General features: G+C 43.6%; 1 protein-coding gene across 5 annotated transcripts in view; it reads left to right on the top strand.

Annotated features, from left to right (window-relative positions):
- The first annotated feature begins 2,730 nt into the window (after positions 1–2,730).
- The window catches only part of Tnr (tenascin R), a 402,141-nt gene continuing 384,044 nt past the window's right edge, over positions 2,731–20,827 (top strand). For 3 of the 5 annotated variants that reach the window (XM_005071332.4, XM_013114323.3, XM_021227882.2), the window contains exons 1-3: positions 2,731–2,858; positions 5,787–5,901; positions 12,314–13,025. The gene's annotated coding sequence lies outside the window, so the exon portion shown is untranslated. The remainder of the gene's footprint in view (positions 2,859–5,786; positions 5,902–12,313; positions 13,026–20,827) is intronic. The other 2 variants (XM_021227884.2, XM_021227883.2) reach the window with 1 other exon arrangement.

The following is a 20,827-nucleotide window of genomic DNA, read 5'->3' as shown; positions in this document are numbered from 1 at the left end:
CTGAGCCAGATGCCAGGGAGGCTCTACCAGTAAAGAAATTCAGAGAATCTAAGGTCCCATTCCAGTGGCAGATGCCACGTTTGTCCTTCTGGACTTGTGTCTGACATTGGAGTTACACTCCAGGATGAAGCAGATTGGTCCCCAGAGCAGATGCACATGGAAGCATGTACTTTTATCATGAGCCCTGCTGGATCTGTAAGCTTCATCACCAGCAGTGAGCTGTCTCCATCCCATGAATGTCAGTGGCGATTACCCCAATATACAGGCTAATGGAAGGATAAGAATGGTCTGTATTATACCAGAAAAAATTACCCTTTTGTCCATTAAGCATGATGAAGTAAAAGTCTGGTTGATGGGTGAATGGGGACAATTAGTTTCTTTCCTGAAAGATAAGTGTACAGGAAGTAGACACTAGCTATGTCTTGCTGTGCCACTTCCTTTCTTGGCCCTCGTCTGTGAGAGGAAGCTAATAGTGACTGGAAAACATGTGTTCCAGGACACTTTTCAGCTTTGACATTCTACAAGTTCATTATTTCCTTTCTTCTAGATACCCCTGGCTAGCAGCCCAGACTAAAAATGGTCTCCGTGAAGGATCACTTTACCTACTTTCTTAGCAGGGCTTTTCATTCATCTTCATTTTCCGGTTCAGTATAAATGTATGCTCTCAGCTACTTAGAATACTTTTTCTCCATTTTTCTTCTTAAGCATCAAAATAAATGAAATTTGGTATGTAAAGTGCTTAGCACAATGCCTGACTCATAATAATGTACTCATACATGTGTGTGTGTGTGTGTGTGCGGAGTTCCTGGTACTTTTTCCTTTACATTTTCTCTAGTCTAAATATCTGTGTCACTTAAGAGACTGCTTGCTTAGTTCTTTGCAAGAAAAGTTTATTGCGGTCACCTCTAGCAGCTCCCTACCTTCAGCTTCACTGCACTGTGTGTCCTAGTCACTAGAAGTTGCTCAGTGCCAAATCAGGTTCTCACAAGACCAAGCTTTTGCCTTCAGATTGCTGCACAAAGGCCCTAGGGATGTGTGTTTTCTGGAGATCCAGGCCCAACTCAATTCCAGTGGGTTTGTGATGTTGGCCTGCTGATACAGAAGGGACCTTCATTGGGTCAGAATCTGCCTCTGAGCCGTTGAGCTGACACCTTCCAACAATGCTATTGCATATGAGAACACACAACTCTACCTCAGGTGAGCTTGCACCTCTGATTCTGAGCTCTCCTCGACCTGATAAAAATGTGGTGTGAAGCCTGACAGTGGTGGTGTACACCATTAATCCCAGCAGAGGCAGGCAGATCTCTGTGAGTTCAAAGTCAACCCAGTCTACAAAGTGAGTTCCCGGAAAGGCTCCAAAGCTACATAGAGAAACTGTGTTTTGAAAGACAAAACAAACCAAAAAAAAAAAAAGGAAAGAAAAAAAGAAAGAAAAGGAAAACTGTGGTGTGAATGCCCACTGTATGAACAGCAGGGAAATGAAGATGCTTTTGCCAACCCTTTGTGAGACTCCTTCCTCACTCTGCAACCTCAGAACACACTCTCAGGAGTTTAGACCTAAGAGTGAAAGTTCTTGTTCTCATTTTTCAGAAACCCAAGAGGCTATAGGTGAATGATAAAAACAAGGAAAACTGGCCTTGAGGACCGTGGAAGTTCATGATTAGACCAAGATTAGAATATGTACTCTGTGAATTGCTGAGCATGGTTTGTAGAGGTCTAAATATGCTTCAGGTGACCTGAGAAGCTTAGGATCAAGCTATTTTCAACTCAGAAACCCTTCCCTTATTGCAGATGCTCACAGGAAGCATGTGGTCTTTGCATCTTGTGATGTTCAATACTCACTGTCAGCTTGCTGCTATGCAAGTGTACCTTTGGATAGGTCTCTGAAGGTATCTTCAGAAAGATTTAACTGAGCATGGAAGACCTACCCTGCATGTTGGTGGCAGCATTCTATGGTTTAAGGTCCTGGACTGAATAAAGAGACAAAAACAGGGAGAGCACCAACATGACTCTCTCTCTGATTTCTAATGCAATGTGAGCCCTGGCCTCATGCTCCTGCCGCCATAATGGACTATACCCTCAAAATTCAAGTTGTAATAAATCAACCTTACCTTAAGAAGCATATGTCAGGCATTTAGTCCCAACAATAAGAAAAGTACATAATATGAATTTGTTGTAAGGCTTTCTACATACTCACTAAATAATGTAGAAAAGCCCACAGCAGCAGGGCTAGTCCTGTGCTTCACTTTGACTGCTTGAGTGAGAAAAGGACCTTCTTTTTTTTTTGTACTTTAACCACAGCTTGTTATAGCAAGACTGAAAGGGGGAGAGAGACATGAGAGAGAGTAAAGTAAGGGAGAAGATGAGATGAGAGAGAGAGTAAGTGAAGATGAGAGTGAGAAAAGGACCTTTTAAGATCAGTTGTCTCCTACGTGAATCTTGCAGATCTGAACCTTCTACTTCATCCATATCTATAGATCAGAACCTCACCACCATCCTTACACTTGGAGAGAAGAAGAGGGGAGAAGAATGGAAGAAGTCTGTACTGGCTGGTTTTATGTGTCAACTTGACACAAGCTAGTCTTCAGAGTGGAAGGAGCCTCTGTTGAGGAAACACCTCCATTAGGCCCAGCTCTAGGGCATTTTCTTAATTAGTGATCAATGGGGAAGGTCCAGCCCATGGTGGGTGTTGCCATCCGTGGGCTAGTGGACCGGGGTTTTATAAGAAAGCAGGTTGAGCAAGTCAGGGGAAGTAAGCCATGGTCTTCATGGTCTCTGTGTCAGCTCCTGCCTCCAGGTTCCAGCCCTGCTTGAGCTCCTGTTCTGACTTCCTCCAATGATGGACTATGATCTGGAATGTAAGCCAAATGAACTCTTTCTTCCCCAACTTGCTTTTTGTTCTTGGTGTTTTGCTACAACAGTAGAACCTTAACTAAGACAAATTGGTATCAGTGTAGTGGGGTGTTGCTGTGACAGACTTGACTGTTTGGAGGAGGTTTGTGGAAAGACTTTGGAATTTGGGTCTAGAAGAACCACTGGGTGTTAAGAGCTCTGTGGGCTGTTTTTTGAGAGCTTGGAAAATAAGAGTGTTGAGAGCAGTGCAGAAGATGGAGGCCTGGCTTGTGTGAAGTTTCAGAGAGAAGTTTAAAGATTCAGGGCATTTGTTATTTTGAATTAAGATCCTGAGGTTATGCCTAATTGGGGTTGAAGAATCAGCTGTGCTTAAGAAGATACCAGAACTACTAAAGCAAAATTTCGCTTTGCTGGAATATTTGACACTGGTCTTTTGGAGCTAAGAAATTAGCAGTGATTAAGAAGAGACCAGCATCATTGAGGTGAAACTTGGGAAGTATTTTCTGAGAGCACAGAGACCTTAAGTTCTAGGAGTGGTCAAGGCGGTACCTTGTGCTGGCAGCTGGAGTTGGTAATGTGTAAATGTCACCCAGGTGGTACTGGTTTTGAAGACATGAAGGGGTCATGGAGAACAACTAAGGCTTGGCAGGTGCAGCAGTAGCAGCTGTAAGCCCAGGACGGAAAGGGTCATGCCAAAAAGTTGCTGCTTGGCATCATGGGGAGAGCCTATGAGAGGCTATTGGTGAAAGTGCAGCCCAGTTGCAGCAAGGGACCCCAGCATGTTGGAGATGCCAGTACCATCAGAAGACCACCAAGAATAGTAGCAGCAGTGGAGTAGAGCCAACCAGAGTCTAGAAGACAAGTTGTGTGCAAGAGAGATCAGGACTAGAGAACAGACCTGAGCCCTTTGGAGGAGTGAATCCCAGATAATTGGATATTGGGGTATTTATACTGTTAGAGTTTGGTTTTGCTTGGTTCAGATTGTGACAGTGCCTTGGTGTTTCCCTCTTGAAGAAGGTATTTAATTTTGATTTTTAAAGAAGTCCATAGATAAAAGACTTAAACTTATAAAAGAGGTTGGATATTTTAAAGACACTGAAATCTTAATATATTTGAATTTGTCACAACTGTGGGACTTTTAAAATTATTTATGATTTTAATATGAGATTTGGGGATAAATAAGAAAGGGAAAGGTTATGGCTTAATAGTGATGTGCTTGTGTGTCAAGTTGACAAGGGGTACTGGCTGGCTTTGTGTGTCAACTTGACACAATCTAGAGTCATAAGATGAAGGAACCTCAGCTGAGGAAGTGCCTCCATGAGACCCAGCTGTAAGGCATTTTCTCAATTAGTAATCAATGGGGGAGAGCCCAGCCCATGGTGAGTGGAGCTATCCCTGGGCTATACTGGTCCTGGGTTCTATAAGAAAGCAGGCTGAGCAAGCCAGGGGAAGCAAACCAGTAAGCAGCTCTCTGCCATGGCCTTTGCATCAGCTCCTGACTCCAGGTTCTAATCCTGTTTGATTTCCTGTTCTGACTTCCTTCAATGATGGACTATGATCTGGAAGTGTAAGCCAAATAAACACTTTCCTACCTGTGGTGTTTTTCTATAGCAATGGAAACAAGTTGAAATGATGGCACTGAGAATAGCATGAAGGGCTTGCCTTTTGAGGAAAAAAGATCAGGGCCAAAAGACTAGGTGAGGGTACATAAAATAGGAGAAAAGGAAAAGAAGTCCTCTGCTGAAGAATGATAGATAAAAGAGATGAAAAGAGATGTAAATATTAAAGATCTTATAGAAAAGCCCAATGTAGAGTCAAAATGCCAGTGGGTGTTGGTAACGCTGTTCCAAAAATTGGAAAAAAAATGTTCCTTTGGCCATTCTGGTGCCTCTGGCAAAGTTTGTTCCGTATTTGTGGCACTTGAGCTAAAATAGTGGCCGACCCTTGCTTCAAAGGGTAATAACTTCTAACGCTGATCCAGATTGCTGTTGCCAGCAGGGACTGTGGAGACAGACGCCCTGGGGCTGAAGGATTAGTAGGATTTCCAATGTGCTTGCCTCCAGGAGAGGGAGGAAGGGCAGAAGTAAGATGCCTCTAAGGTGAGAGATTGGATGGATGGATTTGTTTAGTATTTCCTTCATTTACCCACTCAGTGAGGATATAGAGCTGATTCCGGGTGTCAGTCACTTCTGGGCACCATCATCTCCATTTATCTTCACAATGTGCTCATACTATATTTTCTCTATTTTATAGCGGAAAACGCAGGAGTCCAGAGTTCATTTTGTAAGGTTAAGAAAAAAGGGAAGGCTTAAATTCTGTTCTGCCGGATTCAAAACCTTGCTACTTGCTATAAAACATGCTGTGAGGGAACTAAAAACGACTTGGATATAAAATATGCTCTCAAGTGGCAATATTTATGAAGCTTGTTTGTGTGAAGCAGGTCCTGTTCTAGGCTATGGGGATCTGACTCAGGCCAAGGTCCTGCCCTCTGGGAGAGGAAATGTGGTGGAAGATTGGACATTGAATACACAGAAAGATGGGCCGTAAAATGCTAGTGGGTGCCAAGGGCTATGATGGAAAATATGGCTTGGGAGGTTGGTGGCAGTGCTGACTGTTAAGAAAGACCAGGCTGAGGAATGGTGGCTCAGGACTAAGAGCAAGATCAGGCTTCTGCAGGCAGATGTTTATACTCTGTTCACACATCTGTTGGGATTTCCCTGTGTTTTTGAGGCCTCTCAAGCTCTCATTCAGTACCTCAGATGATCAGGGCAATGCCATGAGGGGTAGATAGCATCAGGATGCTTTTGTTGTGATGGATTGGGATGTGGAGAGAGGTATCATGGGCAGAACTGCATAGCTCATCAATGGCTTCACTGAAGCTTAAACTCGGGGCCACTCATCCCAGTCCTCGGCTCCTATTTTGTCTCTTACAGAGGTGTTTTTGGCAGAATCTGACAAGGTGTCTCAAAGCCAAAGTCATAGCCAAGCAAGAGGGAAGCAGCTAAGTTGACAAAAGATGCTTATTTAACAAGTCAAGACCAACCTAAGGTGAGAACAAGGGCAGCTGCCATCTAAGGCTCTCTAAAGATGACTCTGCACAGATGTCCTTTGAGGAAGATGGGACCTGGGACCACTGGGATTGCTATTGGACACATGAGGGAACTGAAAACAACCTTTTCTAGAATTATAGAGCAGAATTCCTGGAGTAAAGATCCACCTGGGTATGTAGCTACTTGACAGAACACTTGCCTAACACCTGCAAGATTCGAGACCCACAAAGCAAGAATCTAACCCCTAACCTCCCTGTGCATAAAGTCATGCTTTCCCTAGTACTTCTGCTCACATGCAGTAAAAGTGCTGAAGGAATTGTGAACATGGCCATCACAGGGGAAGGATTCAGCTCCCAGAACTCGAGCTGAGAAGCAAGGGGGCTGGGGAGATCACATAACAATGACAACAGTCCACAATAACCCCTTGCCTCTGCACCCCTGTTTTTGTTGATATACAAAAAGTACCTGAGACGGGTTCGGTTACTTTTTTGTTGCTGTGATAACATACCAGGACCAAAGAGACCTATAGAAGAAAGAGATTATTTGGCCTATGGTTTTAGGGGGAGAATCCACAATGGCATGCAGTAGGTGGCCAGAGTAAGAAGCAGACTGACCCTACCTTTTACCAACACAAAGGAAACAAAGTAAACTAGAAGTTAGACAAAGCTAGAAACCCCTGGAAGTACTTCATCTACAATGGCTCCGTATCCTGAAAGTTCTATAACCTCCTCACCCAGACATTCAACTGGGGATTAAGTATTTAAATAAATGATCTTATGTGGAGGGGACAACATTTTTTCCACTCAAACTACCACAGACTGGGTATAATTTATAAATATAGTCATGGGCTGCAAAATGTCAATGATGGATCAATACAGGACAACGATTCTCTAAGATTATATTGCCCAGTGACACTCCACAGTGTTCCCACAATGATGAAACTGCCCAATTATGCATTTCTCAGAACTTAGCCCTGTCATCAAATGATGCACGATTGTAATAGAAATGTGTGTTTCTCTCTGTTCTGGAGGCTAAAGTTCAAGGTCAAGCTGTCACTGGTCCAGTGTCTGATGAAGATCTTGCCCCCCCCCGGATGGTACATGGTTTGCTTCCAGGGCAGAAGTTACTGAAGCTCCAAAGGGGCTTAGCTATTTCCTTAAAGTCCTTTTATTAGGTACCTAATCCTATTCTTGCCTTGTTTTGGGGGGTGATGTTTTGTAACCAAAGGGTTTACCTTTTCATATTGTGTGGGGAACAGGAACCATAAGTCTCAGTGCTGAAAGGGACTGGGACCTTTATGCCACAGCAAATCTGAGCACACAGTCTGTCTGGGAGAAAGGTTCGGCTAGGAATCAAATTTTCTAAAGTGTTTAATGCAGGAGGCAGAGCCTAAAATTGGGCATCTATTTTCTGTTCAGAGGCCACAGAAAATGAAAACTAGAACTCTAAAATCAAAAGAAGAGTAAGATGCTTGTGGGGGGAGGAAACCCTACCCTGGAGTAGACAGTGAGGGGTGGGTGTTGGGCTGCCTGGCTGTGGGGTGGTCCTGCAACAGGAACCGACATTCATCCATCCTGGGTTCCCATCATTGCCCTTGCCTGCAGCAGGAGACAGGCCTATCTAATCCTCTGCTGCACTGAAGGCAGACATCTGCTTTGCTCTCGCTAATTTAGTGTAGGAAGCCTAGCTTGCTCTTGGGTATAGATAACAATTCCTAGCTGGCAGGCAGGCCTGGGAGCCAGGAGCTCAGCTGCATCCCTCCTTGGCTAGCATTCCATCACCCAGCAGTCCTCCCTCCCCAGGCAGGATGCAGCTGGCCAGGCCCTATGCACAGAAGCCGAGGGGGGAGGCAGGTTCATGATTCAGGAAGACAGTGCAGACTTGCTTGCACAAGCACGGGGCTGCAGTTCCCAGAACAGACTCTTCTCAGAACCCTCTGAGCCAGCTCTGCCCTCAGAGGAGGCAGACAAACTGAGAGGGAGGAGGTGGTGTCCAGTCTGGGCATGCTAGAAGCCTGAATGGAAAGGTTTGTCACACACGAACAGGGAGACTGGGATTGCTGTCCTCTTGTAGGTGAAACTCCACAAAGAGCCTTGGAGGGCCCCTATGCTGACAGGTCATAAACAGAGTGTCCTTTCATCTGGAAACCAAAGGACAAACAAACCCCAGGACTCTGGGACAGCCCCCTCCATACCTCTCCTACATAGTCACAACAGTGGCTGCCTATCTTTCTACTGGACTGTTTTCTATACTTCCCAATGAAAGTCTTGGTTTTCAGTGCTTTTTCCCTGTGGAATGAGAAAGAAAATGTTTAGCTTTCTGCCTTGAATGCCTGGTTCATTCCCCACTGCTGCTCTGAACTCATGTTTTAAATGACAGTCCTGAGGTTACTGTTTAGGGTTTCCTCATCCTAAAGGGAGTTTGAGTTTTCCAGGAACCTTGCAAGATTTGAAAGGTACACTATAACTGGGTGTGATGGTATATACCTAAAATCCCAGTACTTGGGAAGCTGAAGAAAGAGGATCACAGTTTGGAGAATGGCCTGAGCTATGTAAAGGGATGTCAATTAGAAAGAAAAAGGGATACAGTAGTTAAAGAAACAGAGCACCACAAATTAGTTTAAGCAAAGGAGCATACATTACTCACCTTCCTGGGATTCAGAACTCACTGGAGTTAGCAGCTCAGACAACATCGTCTGGAGTTTTCTTCCTGCCCTTGGCTCTATGTCCTGCTGGGAACTGACATCATTATTTGTAAATGTGAATGGGGTCATCTCATAAAGTCGGGGAAATGGCTTTGGTCCACTTTAGGCTCACATGGTTCCGTTTGGTAAACTCTTAGGGAACAACTTTCCCATCTTCTAAAGCTCTAGCTGGTTATACTTGGAGTACATGCTGTCTTGAGCCCTTTCAAAATATAGGGAAGAAGGGAGAACAAGTTTAGCTCATGAGTCCAGGATGATGCTTGAGATGATGAATGGGTAGGTTCTGGTTCTAGAATGGGCTTGGGAAGATGTACTTCACAGGCAAAGTGATAGATCCACAATCTCTATTGAAATGGGGTTTACCTTCTTGTGGCATCTAATTAGGCAAAAGATTTGGGGCAAGTGATCTTTTTCATCTCCTGCTTCAACATAATCGCAAATCCTGCTTTTTCAGTGGGTTGGCAGAGTTTCAAGGTTGTCCAACAGCCTTCTTGTTCTCTCAAACCTCTACTTGTACTTTTCCAGGTTCTTTCAATTTAGTGTTTTAAAACACTGGAGGCATTTTCTATAGTTCTTCTCCTAGCTAATGTCTGCTGGTAGCTCCAGCCTTCCTGTCGCCATGGCCAGCAGCTGTTCCTTCAGAGTTCTCTTCAGACATCATCCTCATCATATAATGAGGTCACCGAGTCCTGCTGAGTCATGTTGGGACAGAACCCAAGTGCAGTCTTAGGATGCAGGGCCTTCTCTGCCTCCTTGTGGAGGTGAACATTTGAGTCACATTGTTCTCATGGCAATCTTTAAGAATTCCTCCCTGTACCTCTCAGATCCTGAAATAGTTCCTTCTAAATGTAACTTATATCCATTAGGCCAATACAACTCATGTCATCTGAGTTGGAAGGGAATGAGTGAGCCATTGACTCCAATATTTGACTGCACAGTGCCCTGACAAGTGACTTCTTGAGTTGGACCATGTTTGGAAGTGTCCATTATTGGACAATTCTTCATGTTGGCTGCTTTCCTCTTGGTTCTTCTCCAGTCAGAGGCCACAGAGCAAAATGAATGGTAAGTTCCTTGTGTTAAAGGTCTGAGAGTCCCAGCACAGCTACTATGGCATGGTCTGAAGGTGTGCCTCCTGATTATCTGTGCAGTTGATCCGGAGAAGCCATGAACTCCCAGTCATTGCAGAGGAACTACTATCCATGTGTGGTCATGCTCAGGGACTATGACCTGGGACTATGCCCCTCCACATTTTCTGTCTTTCCTAGCATCCTCAGTATCCTGGGCTCACAGAACCCCCACAGTACTGCAAATATACCCAGAAGTCAATGTCCTGGCCTCCAAGGAATTTGTGTCCTCATAGAAGAAAAGGGCAATTATTTGTAACCCTATGTCTCTGTGGCCATATAAGCACAAGATCAGGGGAAAGATGCAGCATAGGAAAGGATTGGGAAAGGGGAAGGCTTGCTCTTAAAGCATTCTCCCATGAGATAGCCTTGGGTGGTAATCATGTAGATTGTCCACCTCTTCTTGCCATCTCTTCTTATACAGAGTGAAGCTTTCTTGTCACCTTGTCTCATGTTTATAACACGCTGCTTTCATCTAGCTCACTGGGACAGTGGTGTGTTTGTTGCCTTGATTAGTCTTGGAACTAAGAGCTTTCTTTGCCCACTCTGGATTCACTGTGCTCCAAAACAGAACCCTTAGTTTTCCCTGGTTCAACTAAAAAGTCATAGCTGTGTCATCCGAGTCCTTGTGTCTACCCTTAAATTCTAAAAGAGTAGGTCCTAGAAACGTCTGAAATGTTGGCTGTGGTATAGCTTTTCCTTAGGAAGGTAAGCCATGGTGACAAACTGTTTTATGGAGGTAGCTAAGTGTCAAGGGTGGCACTCTTCTTTGGTCTAGCTGCATGGGTGGAAAATATGGCAGCAAGAATACTGGTGACCTTCTGCTATCCATTTAGTCTGTGTGAGCCCCAGCCTTCTCATTTGTGAATGGTAATGCTTACCCTAGAAGGTTCACAATACTCAGTCTTCACCTTCATAAATTTGCCATGTCTTCTGGTTCAGTTTCTTAGCTGCCATTTGCTGAGATAACCTCTTTTTTCCAGTCTCAGCTCAGATTATGTGCTCCTTGGAAAGCCTGTGGCTCTCTGGTGAAGTGAGTTTTCTGTGTTCTCATTTATTACATTGCCTCTGCCCATGTCTTGGCACCAGCCTCTGAACTATCTGATCTGTGCCCTTTCTCTCCACTTTGAGAAACTGCAAACTCCATAAAAAATGGGGACTATGATTTGCAAACATCAAAACCCATTTTTGCCCTTCCCCATTCCTTTTAATCCAAAGGTTTTTTAAAACAAGCCATATTAAGTAAGGAATTCATGACTGAAATTCTGAAGAAAATGGCTAAATCTTATTCAGTTCTTAGTAGCTGGCATTGCAGTTCAGCCCATCAAGTTTCTGGTTCTATCTTAGTACTGCGTTGGTCTCTACAAAGTGATCTGCTTTAGGTGTAGAGATTAACTAATGTGTCCTCTGACTTGACACTAATGCCCTGTACTTTCCAATTTTATGAGATTCACAACTGGTTTGTATCTGTGATGCTAACTGAATCTAAGAGAATGCATTTTCTTAGGGGATTTCCAAAAGCAATAGAAATCCCTGGTTTGTTTGGCACATACAGTTGTAAATATTTTATTTTAAAAACTCAGCAGCCACATGCAAATTCATTATGACAGCTTAGACATGTTATTTAGAATAACAAGGATCATTTTATGCATTGCATTTGCTTTCAATGTTGTCCCTTCTAAAGTGAAATGAGAGTTAGCAGGGGAAGCTCTAGGGTCATGGCCAATGGTCCAACCTCCTGATTTGTGTTAGCTTTGTTATCTTAGGCAAGTAATTTCATTCCTTTGTGTCCCAGTTCCCCAGTTTAAAAGATGCAAATAGAGCATTGGCATCATAGGATTAATGTAGAAGTTAAGTGAGATAATATGTGTAAGGATTCATAGCAATGCTTAGTGACCAGTACAAATGCTCTATAAACGTTAGCTATTATTATTTGTCAAGGGTAAACCAAGTATAAGAAGAGTGTTTGGATAAGATTGGACTTAAATTTCCTGCCAGCTGAGAGGTTCTATGTTTCTATATTACTCTGATCTTTCAGCATTTCTATTCAGTAGGGAGGGGGCAGCATTATCCACATTTTACAAACAGTGGAATTGAGCCACACAGAAGCAAAATATATAGTGCTCAAGAGGCAGTAAAAAACTAAGACTGACTTTGCAGGCATAAGTGCTAAAGCACTTTCCAGGTGGCAGAGTGACTGTGCAGTTAAAAGTAAGGGCAAGCTAGCTCTTAGAGACTATGAACACAGACCTCCTTACCCCCTTTCTGCTGAGTTTCTCCAGGGATGCAAACAAGATCAGTCCTTTCTCCATTCCTGAGATAATATCAGATTATGTCTTCCTGCCTGTTTTTCTTGCTAGCTTTCCAAAAAGCCACATTATGGGGTTGAGTGGAATGTCAGTTGATGTCTCCTTCCTTTTCTTCATAGCTGCCTTTTTAGGTAGGCACTCCTGTCATTCTTGACTTATAATGGGTATGCCCAGTTCTCACTTGGGTGTCCATTGAGTTTTTAGAGGATTCATTGAGGCCTTTAAACCACTTAGACCCTCACAACTGAACTTGTTCTATTTTGTCCTCAAAAGGTACCCTCCATCCCATGCTGTGTTTTACGACTGTAACCACAGGCAAAGGATCTGCAAAAGGTCTTCACTCCCATCTGTCTTCCTGTCTGGACTCACCAGAGGGAAGTCTCTGTCTTCATTGGGACCCTGGCTGGTTGTGTAGAAAGGAAGCCTCCGAGAGTTTGTGGGTGCCAGATTGATCAAGACGACCAAAGACGAGTTGCTTTTCTGTCCACTAGGGGGCTACTTGTAGAAGGCTGGAAAAAACAGCTTAAAAATATGCTGTAGAAATTTCAGTAAGAGGGGAAAAGAGAGAGCTTGCGAAAGACAGCAGAACGGTCCCAGGCTTCCTCATCTCGTTCGCGTCAGAGGCAGGAACCAACCGACTGTGCTAAGGCTGTTGGCTCAACACGCAGAGACAGAGACAGAGCAGCCTCAGACTGAGAAAGAAGAGGGGGTCCTCCCTGACCCAAGGAATTACCACTAGTGGAGTAAAGCCATCTGACTTTTTGATCTTATTTGGTTGCCTCTTCTCTCCTTCCACTGGTATACCTACCCATCTGGGTTGCATTTCTTTCGTGAAGCCTTCTCTCTCCCTCTCAGAAAAAGAGGAAGGAAAGAGAGGGAAGAGGTGGGCGCTCTAGGTGAGCGCATCAGCTGGCCCCAGCCCGAACAGGCAAGAATTCTCTGCTCAGGAAGCTCCTCTAGCTCCCCGACAGCCCCCCCAATCTGGGTAAGTCCAGAGCACTGCGCTCCTCGGGTTCCTCGCTAGCGAGATTTCAGCACCACGGAGAGCGACTAGACGCATTTCTGTTCTGTGTCCTGGCAAGGCGGTTGGCAGTAAGGAAACATCTCTTTCGACTGCCTGTAAAGCTGGGTTCTGCTTAGAGAAAAAAAAGAAAGGAGAAAGGCGCAAAACTGTGTCTACCGAATTAGAGGGGGATGTGGACCTTGGCCTTGGGAGTGAGCCTGAGCAAATGTATGTGTGTGCACTGTTGCATAAGACAGGTGAGGTCGGAGCTAGCAGGCTTGTAATTGTGCTAGTCTCCATGTGAGGCTGTCCTTTTTATATGTAGACAGAGGGAGGGTAGGGGGAAAATGAGTCCTGGATCTTCCTTAATTAACTCTTTCCTAACTAGCTGTAGGTGGTAGGAAAGTGTTACAGAGCAGGCCTGGGGTGGGGGTGGGGTAGGAGTGGAGGTAGAGTTAAAAGTTGTGCTCCTGGGAGGGATCTTGGAGAGGTGATATTTTAAAATGTCATTTTCCTCCAGGATTACCTGGGTTCTTGCTGTGGTGAGAGCCTAACCTGACCTTTTGCTTTCTTTCCTGGTGTGAATTTATGGTGGGCAGGTGCAACAGGTTAACCCCAGGTTGGGGTAATTTGGGGCTGAGGTCTCTGATTTCATGCTTCTAGGAAAATGCTCAGCCTGGCAGGGACTGGCTGGTGTGGATTATACTGTTTTTGCAAGCAGGCAGGAGGTACCATCTACTTTTCTGTTGTCCTTGGTTGGAAGGAAGAAAAAAGTCTGTTCTCCCCTATTTTTTAGGGGCATCTGTCAATAAAAACCACACCACAGGGGAAAGGCTGTCTCCATTCATATAGAGCAGCAGGAGCAGACATAAACTGGTGACCCAAAAGTGGGAGTTTCTCCTCTAACTCCCACCCAGGAGCTCCACAGCTGGGAGCTTGCCTTTACAACATTCCATTGCCTTTCCTGCCCTCCCTCCACCCTTCCCTTCTCCTGCCTCCCTCCCTCTTCCTTTCTCTTTTTCTTTCCTTCTCTCCTCCCCTCTTTGCCTCTCTGTCTTCTCCCCCTCCCCCATCTTCCCTCCCTATCTCCCTCTCTAAATACTTTCAATAAGTTACTTCTACTTGTCTTGCATTTTCCTTGGAGATGGTCTGCCTGCCTCCCTGTCCTCCTGTTCTACCCAAACTACTGCATGAAACTGTTCAACAAGTGGCACTGGGGGTTTTCTTTAACCACCAAAGTTTCACAGGAGCCAGTATCCCATGAGGGATTGCAGCATCTTGTAAGATAAAGCCTAGACTTGGTTACTTGATTGATCTGTAACTCTTTGATGCTCTGGTCACCTTTGTTCATGCTGAGGGTGGGGGAGGGTTAGGCAGGGGGAGCTGTGCAGAGAGCTTCTTCCTGGGATGATTTCAACCATGCTTCTAATTTAAAATCCTGCACTTTGCTCCAAGATGAGGAAAATACTCTCAGGTTTGGATTGTGGAAACTGAGAGAGAATTCTGAGAGAAATGGTCCCCATTCTTATCAGCATCGGATCCAGAAACTTCAATGTGTCTTTAGAATGAATGGTAGTGAGTAGATTGTTGGGAGGGGAGGACAGTGATGTCAGAGGTTGTCATGGTAGAAAAAGGACTGAAACAGACACATTTAGAGAATAAGAAACCAACACTGACTCATTTTATACTCCTATACTCCTATATTCCATCCTTGCCTTTCACATCCTTCTAGTTTGTATCACTAAGTGGATGAATTTCTGCATGATATATCCCTGGATGCTTAAACAAACAGCAACAAAACATGCCCTTGCAGTGGACCCTGTCTTAAATCTGTGTTTGTTACTGATGTCACTATTATCTTATTAATGCCCCTAAATTCTCTCTGAAAAAAGTGTTCAGTGACATTATTGAGCCCATTTTTCTAAAGGAGACACAAGCATTGGGCTGGAGAGTGGCAGAAACAGAGCTTCTGATCTTATCACCTGTGAGTGTGGAAGTGCTCATGTGTGGGAGAGTGGGAAAGCTTGCTAGTGAATTTGTTGGGAAGCAGTGGGCTTTCCCTGGGGAAGATTGAGAATCAACCAGGCATCTCAAGGTGCTGCTGTTGCTCAGAAGTGAAGTGAAGAGCTCTCTGTGCCAGTAGTGAAGAGTCCCTGGGCTAGTGGCCTTCAGACTGAACTGAAGTCAGATATAATTTGCATGTAACAAATGGATTAAAGTTAACTATTTGGATTAGTAAGTTTTGACAACTGTATCAAAATGAACATATGATGTCTTCCTCAAATTAAACATAAAAATTCCTGCATGCTTCTTCCCAGTCAACCTTCTTTCCCATAGCCCCTTTACTTGTTGACTCTTACCATCACAGCTCAAACTTCTGCACTGTGTAGCAGAAATACAATGCTGATAGCATTCCATGCTAGATCTGTTAAGTGGATCTTAGACTTTTATGTGGACATCTCAGTAGGAAAGATGAGGGATGGATGGGATACATTCTGTACCTCAGCTTCTTGTAATGGTGATAGAAAATGGTCATTTCAGTTGTGTGTATGGAAGGCAACAATTAACTCCCCCCAGAAGACCCTGAAGGTTCTTGCCTTTGAGCTGATCTGAGTTTATTTGATGGCATAGTTCATGACTATGAGATTGAAATAGTTACTAAACTATGGAATTAAGTTTCAGGTGCCTGGTCATGAGTCACTCCGTCTGGTCCTCCAATAGTGAGCTGAGGAAAGAGCCCACATGGTCTTAGTAGAGAATGAGAAAAGAAAACTAGTTCATAGTGACAGTCTTTACACCATGAAATCTAGTTCCATCCACAAAAGACCTGGAGTGGGATATGTGTGCTTATCCTCCTTATTTGTTTTTTTTTTCAAGACAGAGTTTCTCTGTGTAGCCCTGGCTGTCATGGAACTCACTCTGTAGGCCAGGCTGGCCTCAAACTCATAGAGATCCACCTGCCTCTGCCTCCCAAGTGCTTGGATTAAAGGCATGCGCCACCACCACCTGGTAATCCTCCCTATTTATTTATTTATTTTGGTTGTGAGCCTAGCCTTTAACGGCTGAGCCATCTCTCCAGCCCAATCCTCCCTATTTAAGAGTGACTCTAAAACAAACTATATGTTGACCTCACATATTACCATAGTACTACCCAAGGAGTACTATTCAACTGCTTCCATTTCTGGGATGCTTGCTCCAGTAATAAGTACACTTTCCTTTTTTATCATTAAGAAACAATTGAGTAATCAGAAGGGTTTTGGTGTCTTTGTTGAATATATTTGTGTCTGTATGTGTGGTATCATGACATCTTGCCAATTCTTTTCCATCCCTATTTTGAGGACCATTGGATTGAAGCATTGTACCCAGTTGATCCTGGGGTCTTCAACTAAGAAACAGAATATCTGCCAGAGAATCAGAGAATGATATTCCTCAAAATTTGTCTGTGTGGATCATAGATCTATTTACACAGTCATTGGATAGCCATGTTCTCTGCTTCCTCTATTTTGGAGATTTTCCTGCTGGGCCTTCTTTCAGGATATTGTCCCTCTGAATTCACCTTCCTCAAAACATGAACCAAGCCAGCTCTTCTACAGGAAGGGACCTGGGTCATCGCTCCCAGTTAAGATCCCACAATGGAGAGTGTAAGTCATGACAAACTAAAAGATGGCCAAAGGTCAGACTTCCTAACATCTAAGTAGAATATTGTGCAAAATTTCCAAAGCAAACGAGTGGATGGCTTGGCAGAAATCATCATTGCTTCATCTTGATCTTGATTTTCACTGATAAAGATGAAGTAGCATTGCATTCTAAGAGCACAGCGAGAGGGATTGTGATAAAGTTGTTTCACATATATTTCCAGCTACACATAGGACTCATTAAAGCTTTGCCTTGAATGTTATTTTTGGCTAGATCTGTGTTGATACATCTTGACCAAGGAAAGTAGTGAGTACATAAGTTGGCAAGCAGACCTTAGCAACCATATTCTTTTCCTCTACTTTTTATTCCCCCAATTTTGGTATTTCTTTTGTCTTTTTGGTATCTCCAATTTAGTGGCATAAAGAGTTTCCACACAATGTAAAGCCACAGCCAGTGCCCACATTCACATCATTTCAGCACCCCAAAATGAAACTCTGATAACTCCCACCTCCTTCTTCCCCAGACTCTGCCAACCATCATTCTACTCTGTGAGTCTCTGTGAGTCATCTCATCTAGCACACCATACAGACAGAATTACCCTATTTTATCCTTTTGTATCCCACTCTTAGAAATTATTTTATTTAGCATTTTCATGTGTATATGGTGTGTGTGTGTCTGTGTGTGCCCCTTGCACACATGTTCCATGGTGCACATAATGGAGGTCAGAGGATAACTACTGGGACTCAGTTATCTCCTTCCACCTTGTTTTTGAAACAGGGTTTCTTTGTTTCTGTCATACTGCATCTCTGGATATCCAGCTGACCTATGGCCTTCTGAGTGATTCCCTTATCTCCATTTCCCATCTTGCCATAGGAGTTCTGGGATTACAGATGCATATCGCCTCATCGAGTTTTTCTAGGTGGGTTCCAGTAATCAAACTCAGGTCATTAGGCTGAACCCTTTTATGAACTCAGTCATCTCTCTGAACGTCATTCATGCTTCATATATTAAAAAGTCATCCATTTTATAGCAGGCATCAGGATTTTCTTCCTTTTTGCAAACAGAGTAATATTCCAATTCACATGCAGACCACCATTTATCTGTATATGAACACTAAGGTTGTTTAGACCAGTTGCCTGTCTTACTCTCCAGACAATGGATGGAATGACTCTTTTGAGTTAAAGTTATTCTCTTTTCTGATAAAACTGAACAGAGGTGGTTCCCTAGAATCAAATTGGAGCCAGTGTATATGAATGACCTGGGTCTGTTTCCCATGCTTAAGCTTTTACTTATTGCTGGTATATAGAACAAAGATAGTCTAAGTGAAGTTGAGTCCTAAATCTCTATTCTCCCTGAAATGCCCCGTTATATCACAGACAGGTTATAGGAGGCAGGAAGAAGCTCATTTCCCACCCTCAGTGAGCCTGTCTTTAGGCTGTGCATTTTAAGACAAAGATCATAATGACAGAAGAACTTTTGGGGTCCGACAAGAATAAGTTCACAGACTGACCATAGTATTCTGGAAGGTTCTATCTTGATTAATCAGGGACTCTCATCTTTTGGGAAGGACACCTCCAAGCTTACTTGCTTAATAGCAGTTCATGAATTGCCTATAGATGTGTCAGAAAAAGGCCATTATCTAGACTCAGGAGTTGGGGCATGGTGCTCTTAATGTTAATGTGTCTCATCGTGTTGTGCATGGTGCAAAAGAGACAAAAGAGGAAGACACCTGAAACATTGGTTCCACTACAGTAGCAAGCAGGATGGCTAGTGTCTGGTGGCAGCTTAACAAAATATTAGAGCTACAATTTGGTCTGTGATTCAAAGTTAACTAAAAAATTCATTTCTGGGCTCTAGCTGCTTGTATCTGTCTATTGACTAATTATAATACTAACCAACAGTCATTGAGTATTAACTATGTATATTAGCCATGTACTTAGCACAGAAACTTCCCTTAATAGATATTTGTGTTATTACCATGAGTAAAAACCTTTAATACTTTGTATTGCTTAGTGGCTAAATGTGATGATAGATATTTTTATTCCTACTTTACAGATGAGGAAATTGAGACTTGCTCAGATTAAGTACAAAAGCTTCCATACTTGTTTCCCTTTTTAGTAATAACAGCCATGATTTATGGAGTGTTCATGGTTTGCTTGGCTCTGGCCCAGGCCCTGCAGTGTTCCATCTCACTTGGTTCTCATAGTTTTAAGTTCATCTACTCTCGGGCTGAAGTCACACCATGATGATGTTGTGCGATAATTCTTTTGTTTAATCCTTGCAACCCTGGAGTCAGAGCAGCAGGGAAACCCTTCGCCAGCCAAGTGAAAAGGGAGGGACCCCCAAATGAACACATGATAATCATGAAAGAATGCATGGATGAGAGGTACAGAGCTGAGAGGTTCAGAGAGGTTAGCCTTGCCTGAGGCCACATGGCTAGTGAGCACAGGACTGGTTTGAACCATGGACGAAGCTCATGTTTCTCACTAGCTTGTGTCTTAACCTCTGCTTTCCTTCGCCATGGGTTTTACATATACAGATCCAACAGGACAGAGAATGTGGGGACATACACCAGTAGGTATATGCTGACAAGGTAGAGACAGGGGGCTCATAAACTTGAGGTCAGACTGGGCTATCCCTTTCAGGGGCTAGAGAGATGGCTTATTCTGTGCAAGAATGAGGACCTGAGTTCAATCCAAAGCACCCACGTAAACAGTAGAGCACATGGCATGTTTGTAATTCCAGCCCCAAGGAGTAAAACAGGAGGATCTCTGGAGCTCACAGCATAGTCTATTTACTCAAATAAGCAATTTAGGCCAAGGAGAGAGACTTTTGTATTTAAAAAAGTTGGACAATTGAAAAATACACCCATTTTCAACCTCAGGATTTCACACATGCACATGCATGCAGATGTGAATAGGTGTATGCATGTATAAAATACACCTGCACACAAAACAAGAAAGACAGGATTTGGAAACTTGATGTTAACTGCTCTACCACATACTGACCTATGACCTTGGGCAATTACTGAATCTATCATAGTCTGAAATTCCTTATCAAACTCTCTCACCTCCTTCAGCCTCCCAAAGCTATAGATATTGTCATGTCATCTATAAGGAGTTCTCATGAGAATTAAGGAACAAGTCCCTGTGCCTAGGACAGTGCTGACATGGAACATGTCCCTTAAGAACCACTGGTGTCACTTGGTATTTAATGTAGCCTGCAGACTGGGTGCAGGCCCTGGGTACTTGGCATCTTAACAAGGGAACAATTATCTGGGCTGACCTGGATTTTATAACCTTCTCAAGTGCTAAGGGGTTGGGCTGCCCTTGTTTTAATTTGCATCACCTTGATTTTAGGAATTTGTGTTGGGCTATTTTTTCTATTCTTTGAGCATTAAAGAAACATGACAGACTGATATTTTAAAATATCTGAGAGATGCCTTTTGACAATTAATTACATAGAAATTGTACCAGAGTGAAATTAATATGAATCTTAAGGAGACATTTGGGGATTGAGACCCATTACGCTAGAGACTCCAAACCTCTGACTTGCTTTCTTCTTCCTTCCCCCCTCCCTTCAAGGTTCTACCATTCTGAGTTTTATTTATGAAACATTTCACTTCCTTTATAATTATGTTTTCCATAAGAAGAACATCTAACAGCCATCTCCTGGCTGGGCTCGAGTAATTGTTTGAATTTTTTTGACGGTGTGCAATTTCAAAGCCTTGGGTTTATATAGATTACCTTGAATTTATCTCCTCAAGTGCATCAGGAGAGAAGCCACTGCCTGCATGATGGAGAAATGTAAACCACACAGCTGCTGAGCACCAGCAACGGTGTGGATGGACTATTTATCTAAACAGATTTCTGTAGAACATATACTTTAATAAGCTAAGGGTTGCCTGCCTGTCCTGTATAAGTGCCTCCTGTTGTCCCCTGTGGATTTGTCAATGCCAAGGTCAGCAGTGGTGACTGGCCAAGGGACAAATGGGGAGGGAGTCAGCTGACAGCACCATCCCCTCTCTGCCTCTGACAGCTGGCCAGCTGTGAGCAGGGGTGAAAGAGCTGAGGAACTGTCAGTCCCAAGGCCAAAGAGTTACGCTTGTCCTGTGCTAGTAGATGCAAGTGTCCAGCTGGGCAGAGGGA

The sequence above is a fragment of the Mesocricetus auratus genome, unplaced genomic scaffold, assembly GCF_017639785.1.
Source record: "Mesocricetus auratus isolate SY011 unplaced genomic scaffold, BCM_Maur_2.0 Super-Scaffold_100676, whole genome shotgun sequence".
Lineage (NCBI taxonomy): Eukaryota > Metazoa > Chordata > Mammalia > Rodentia > Cricetidae > Mesocricetus > Mesocricetus auratus.
This window is presented reverse-complemented; position numbering and strand designations above follow the sequence as displayed.